The following is a 6,968-nucleotide window of genomic DNA, read 5'->3' as shown; positions in this document are numbered from 1 at the left end:
TCAGCTTTTTCCTCTCAGCATTGGTGATCCCACTTTAGCTCCCAAGTTTACCCCTTTTCCTGTTTAATGTTAAATGTTTAAACTTCTCTGCTGATGATATGCAACTGGTTCTACTCCACTGAAATTATAAGGAAGAATAAAAAGTTGAAGAAGTGTTCATGAGAGGAAGGAGTCCACCCAAGGACTTGATTGGACATCTGCTCAGAGACACTGGTTTCTCCATGAAATGGTGGCAAAATTATTTAATTATAGAGAATGATCACAATCTATATTTCAAGTCAAATCTTGTTTGTACTCTTCAATTTTCAATTATTTGTCAGTAAAACATTACAATACGGCATGGTGGACTATATCCTGTAATTGATTCATTTATGTCCCTTAAAAAGTAGAAGACTTTGAAATAATTTTTACAGAGAAATGCAGGTATAAAGAGTGGAAATTTAGAAAGTGGGATGTCTGTCTTCTGGACTGAACATTTGTGATGTTGACTAGCCAGGAGCGAATTTAAAATGGGTGATGTTGAAAAAGGCAAGAAGATTTTTGTTCAGAAATGTGCCCAGTGTCACGCTGGAAAAGCATAAGACTGGACCAAATCTGTTTGGGTGGAAGACAGGCCAGGCTGCTGGATTTTCTTACACAGATGCCAACAAGAACAAAGGCATCACCTGGGGAGAGGATGCCCTGAGGTAGTATTTGGAGAATCCCAAAAAGTATATCCCTGGAATAAAAATGATTTTCGCTGGAATTAAGAAGAAGGGAGAAAGGGCAGACCTAATAGCTTATCTTAAAAAGGCTACTAATGAGTAATTCCACTGCCTTATAGTTTATAAAACAAATGTCTTATGGCTTTTAATGATTTAATGATATTTAATTCATACACCAAATTCAGATCACGAATGGCTAACAATGTTTTTGTTGGACAGTCCTGATTTAAGTGAAACTGACTTGTCATAGGTGGATATGATCTTATTTAAAGTAACACTTCCAGTTGTACACATGCTATCCCTGCTCTCCCTTTCTCAAGATACGATTGGACTTAATTAGTAATGGTTTACCTTCCATAAATATGGGGGTGTCACCTCAAACCTATTGAATGGTTTTATACTTAGATTTATATAACTGGGTATATGAATATGTTTAAACACTGGGAAAATTCTATCACTGTCTCAGAAACAAGACTCATCTGTGTTTCAGTTTGTGCCCACTGTCCTCTTACAGGCAATAGATAAACACCAAGAAGCAACTGTCTATTCTTGATGATTCTGTTTTAATTAGAATTCCCTTTGTCAAGGATGCTGCCTTTTACTTATTATGGTTTATGTATGATTTCAAATAAACAGTATTTGACACTTAAAAAAAGTGGAAATTTTTATGAAAGTGACAGGATGGGGAGAGAATGTGAATGAGAAAATATATCCAGAATAGAAACAGACACATGGAAACCCAGAAGAAACTCCACATTTGAAGGGCTACTTCATGTCATAGTGTTCTTTCCATCACGTGAATGTCAAACGTTTGATCATGCTTATTAAAATATTCAAAATGAAACACTGAACGAAGATATGAATTCTTAAAATACGATTTAATTAGTATGTCTTCAACAGAGGATCTTTTAAAAATTCAGTTTAATCTATCTTGCCATCTTTGCGCAAAACTTAAGCGTCCTCCCCACAAGTGTCTTTTCCACATCCATACCTTTTTGTTTCTAACACACTGATTTATAACAAGGACTATGCAACCGTGGGCCTGGGACTATTTATTGAAATCTGTTAGGCTTATCATTGAATTTGTAATCGAAAAAAGTTACCGTTCTCACCCCAAAATTCATCCATCATCAGTCAATTCATCCAAGAGAAGTAGGTTCCCATAAATCCCTTCTGGATCCACGACTGGCTCTTAACAGCCAAGTTTTCGGAAGCTCCTGTTCAGACAGCTGCGGCTGCCATGAGAACGTGTTTTCAGTGGTTATTTTGTGTCCCTAAGAGAGCAGGTCAGATCTCCTCTCCTTCCTCCTGGCTACTGCATTCCTTTCGCTCCCCAAGCCTTACATCGGGTGGGATAAATGCCCTGTTCCGTGCTGAATGCCCTCTCATCGCCTTTCTCTGCACCTTGAGCAGCCCCAAGCCACAACTGCTTTTCATCACAAAGAGAAACTTCTCTGAAGGGTGAGAGTAGCATTTGCCTATGGGTATAAACATTACATTTAGAATGCAGTTCAGAGCCATATCAATTTGTCTAAAAATAGTGAATTCTCCATAGGTGGTGACTTCATAGCCATGTATTATAGCACCAATCATATGTGGTGTAGAATGGGTCTCAAACCTATTCTAAGGGCAGTTGGTTACTAACCCTGATTTTTTTTTTTTTGTTTTTTGGTTAACTTTATACATGTTAGAATTATCTGAGAAGATGAAGGTCATTGAGAAAATACCTCTATCAATCTGCCTTTAGGAAAGTCTTAGGTGACATTTAAAAAAAGTTACTTGTTAATTGTGGACAGTGCCACCCCGGGAAGGCGGCACGGGTTGGCATAGGAAAGCGAGCTGAGCATGTCATGAGAAGCCAGCAGTAAGGAGGCCGCACTTACGATTTCTTCCTTTGTTCCTGCCTCCATGGTTCTAGCCCTGAATCCCTGCCTTAACCTTCTTCAATGATGCACTATGTGAGTGTGAGCGAATGAAGCCTTTCCTCCCCAAACTGCTTCTGGTTGTAGCTTTATCACAGCAGTAGAAGTGTGTGAAGCTCATAGCTGGGCAAGACTGACGGCCCAGGGGCCTGCACAGCGTTTTCAGCGCTAGGAAATCAACCCGGCAGGAAGGAAGATCCCAACTCATCTTGAGTTAGATTTCATTATGTTGTCTTGCGACAAAGGCATACGATACGTTAAGTAACAGGGTCTTTGTCGTGAGTTCTGGTGGACAGCTAGGAGGAATAGGAGGACTCTGTATAACGGAGGAGACCCCTGGACTCTCCCTGACTGACAGCTCATAAGGAGGTATCCCACATGTGACAGTGGAATTCTGTGCAGTAAATAGTGTCTAGAAGCAGTATTACTGAGTCATGCAGGATAGCTCCCTTTTACTCTTTAAATTTATGTTTTTAATCAGCACGCAGGCTTCTATGCGGCTTTTTCATGCTTTCTTCATTTTGGTTAACACTTTGTTCTCTCCTTTTGATTTCTCCCATCCCCCCAGTTCCTGGCTCGCTTAAACCTTTCCACCCTCAGCCCTTCTCCTTTTCTGTCACCTGTGCTCTATGAGATTCTGTCAGGACACCCTCTACTATGTGTCCCTTGGGAGACAGATGCCACATGCTTTCTCTCATATGTGTTCCCTTTGGATGATTGGATCTGTGGGTTTAACTTTCGGTTGAGCACCTGTAGAAGTAAGGATAATTTTGTAATTTGAACGTAGAGCCCATCCTCAGTGGAGCACATCTAGGGGGTGTAAATAGATATCAATTAGTGAAGAGTTTTAGCTTATCTAGCATGAGTCAAATCTAGCTGCACACTAATAGCTTCTCAGAGCTACGTATTTTATAAACGTTTAAAATAAAGTTGGAAATAAATGAAAGGAAAGCAAATGTTTTATTTTCTTAAAGAAACTGATAATTTATACTACTAGGGATAAGATACTGTAGGGTATATGTGAGGAAAATAGGCATGTGTCAGAATAGGTAAAGAATTTCAATTACAGAGCACAGTACTATGGCTTCAACAGAGAAGAGTGCTGGAACATGCAACAGGAACACTGTTGCTTCTGGTTATTCAATAATTTAGGTGCAATACTTGGCAGGATTTTGTGTATTAGATTCTCAGGTTACAACTATCTTGTTCGAGTCATGCTTGAGTTATTATTACTCATAAACACCATTGCCACTTTCTGTTAGATTTACATAGGGGAAATAGGTACAGACACCTACTCTAAGATGTTTTGCTTGAATTTGAGTTATTTTTTTACTAAATTATTTTTATTTATTTGCATTCCAAAAGTTGTCCCCCCATCCTGGTCTCCCCTCCCTGAGTTCTTCACTCCCTCTACCTCTTCCTTGCCTCTGAGAGGGTGCCCCCCTACCCTCATCTCACCCCCACCAGCATCCCTCTTTCCTGGGGCATCAAGTTTCCATAGGATTAAGCACATCCTCTCCCGCTGAGGCCATACCAGGCAGTCCTCTGCTACACATGTGCCCTGGGCCATAACCAGCCCATGTGTGCCCCTTGGATTTTGGCTCAGCTCTGGAGCTCTGAGGGGTCTGGGTTAGTTGACACTGTTGTTCTTGCTATTGGGTTGCCATCCCCTTTAGCTCCTTCAGTCCTTCTAACGCTTCCATAATGGTCCCCGATGTCATTCCAGTGGTTGGCCGTATCTACATCTGTCTCAGTCATTTGCTGGCAGAGCCTCTGAGAGGACAACCATGCCAGACTCCTGTCTGCACACAAATATGGCCTCAGTAATAGTGTTGGGGTTTGGTGCCTGCACATGGGATGGATACCAAGTTGGGCTGGTCATTAGATAGCCTTTGTTTCAGTCTCTATTCCATTTTATGTGCATTTCCTTTAGACAGGAACAAGTCTGGGTTAAGCTTTTTGAAGATGTGTGGGTGCTCCCTGCCTCACCCGGGGGCCATGTCTCTATACTGAGGGTGGTCCATCTGTTCACTGTTGGGCATTTCAGCTAATGCCATCCCCATTGAGTCCTGGTAGCCTCCCACATCCCAGGTCCCTGGGATTTTCTACAGGTTTCCCCTGCTCCCTCATCCATACTGCTGTATATTTTGATTCATTCTCCTGGCCCTCTGGATGACCCTCCTGTCCTCCTCCATACCCAATCCTGTCCCTCCTTTTCCCATCCCCTTCCCTTCCCCCACCCAGTTTTCTCTCTCTCCCTCTGCCTCTGATGATTATTTTGTTCCCCTTCTAAGTGGGTTTCAGGTATCCACACTTGGGCCTTCCTTCTTGTTAAACTTCCCATGGTCTGTGAGTTCTATCACAGGTATTTGGATTTTTGGCTAATATCCACTTATCAGTGAGTACATACCTCACATGTCATTTTGGGTCTGGGTTACCTCAATCAGGATGGTATTTTCTAGTTCTATTTGCCCTGCAAAACTCATAATGGCCTCATTTATCTTAATTAGCTGTTTACTCTGAGTGGTGTTTCAAAAATGTGTTAAGCAAAGCCAGAAACAAGATATTTTAGCATGACAAATAGTATTTAATCTGTTGACTTCAATGGCTAGGAAAGAGGAAGGAAGAGAGGATCTCACAAGGAACTAGATATAGAATCTAATGATATGGAGAAATAAAGGGGAAACTGCAAAATGAATATTAAATAGTAAAGGGTGAATAAGAAAGATAAAGAAGGGAATATGAGGAGAGACAACTAACACTAAGGCCATTTGAAAAGTTACATGGAAATCTACTATGCTAGAAGCTTCCTCAATTATGTGTATCTGTGAAAACAACCTAAGTGAAGTCACCAAACAGTAGTAGGTGAAACAAGCCACCAGTGCCAGGAATGTGCTACATCCTGTTGAATCATTAACCAAGGTGGTCCCATAGAACACAGGACACATCACAGACTCTTGCCAAGGCTATTGGTTGCCTCCCACAACCTGATGGTAAAGCCCTTTTGCTGAAGATAATGTGTATCATCAAACAGAGAAGTCAGTGTGTTCATGACTAACCAGAAGTATCATACCTGCTGACTAGTATTCATGCTGTGCCTTATTGATCTCATTGCTTGCTTGTTGAAAGAAGGGGGTGAGGGAGAGAAAGAACATGACATTGGTTGGATAGGGAAGTGTGGAGAAGCTACAAGGAATTGGAGGAGGAAAAACCATGATCAAAATACGTTGTATGAAGGAAAACAATGGGTCAAAGGACTGGTCAACATAATGAAAGTTAGATATGTAAGTGACAGTGTGATGGCCATAACTGGTTGCCAGGGAAACGCAAATCAAAGCTATCATGAGATGTGGCACCACATTTGGATGGCTACAGTCTCCAAAGTATGAATTACAGGCAAAAGTTTGGAGAAAGGGGACTTTTGCACAATCCTAATGGATTATAAAGTGGTATGTAAAATGTGGGGAAGTTTTGTTGGTTTTATAATGTTTAAATATAAAACTGTCAGATATCTTCACATTTCATCTCTGGGAATCTAGAAGAATTAATGTTAGAAATGTGAATGAAAATTTGTACAATATTGTGCATAGCAAAAAGGTAGCAAACCTTTGCTCATCAAGAAAGGAATGGATCAATAGAGCATATTATCTCCTGTAGCATGCTACTAATCTATGAAAGGCAGTGAAATTTTGTTCTATGTTATAACATGAATAGACCTCTAAAATGCTATGTTTAGTGAAATAAGTTAGACACAGACAAACAGACATTATACCGTTCCTCTTACATGAGAAATCTTCAGGTATTTGGAATAAACAATTGCTCGGTCAGTAAATGTACATTACCAGGAGCTGAATCAAGTGGGGGAAGAGAGTTATTACAAATGAAAAAGTTATCATAACAGTTATGGTAAACTGTATGGCATTAATGAAAAAGTTACTATAACAGTACGATAAATACATTTCAAACTAATTTAATGCCATCTGAAAGTACATTTACAAATGGCAGGATTATGGTCTTTATTTAACCACAGGAAAAGAGTACAACATTTACATTCATGACTTTGAAATGAGGGCAGTCAGTACAGTTATTTCTTTGCATCGCAGGGAAATTGACATGGGAGTGAATAATTGAGATAGTTTACCTCTAATGGGAAGACACTTTGTATTCATTTGAAGAGGGTATTATGAATTCAGAGAATGAAAAAGATTAGAGTGGGGTTATTGTGATTGAAAAGGCTTTATGAAGGATACAAGATCTGAACAGAGCCCTGGAAGATTTCAGCATTTCTACACATAAAAGAAGAGGAAATTAAACCTTGGCAAGGGAAAGAGGCACATGAGTA

The 6,968-nt window shown here is 40.2% G+C and overlaps 1 pseudogene; it reads left to right on the top strand.

Moving 5' to 3' along the window:
- The first annotated feature begins 509 nt into the window (after nucleotides 1–509).
- LOC116895297 lies at nucleotides 510–815 on the top strand (annotated as a pseudogene).
- The last annotated feature ends 6,153 nt before the right edge of the window (nucleotides 816–6,968 follow it).

Source organism: Rattus rattus, chromosome 3 (assembly GCF_011064425.1).
Source record: "Rattus rattus isolate New Zealand chromosome 3, Rrattus_CSIRO_v1, whole genome shotgun sequence".
NCBI lineage: Eukaryota > Metazoa > Chordata > Mammalia > Rodentia > Muridae > Rattus > Rattus rattus.
Note: the sequence above shows the minus strand (reverse complement) of the source record. Positions and strands in the feature narration are given on the sequence as shown.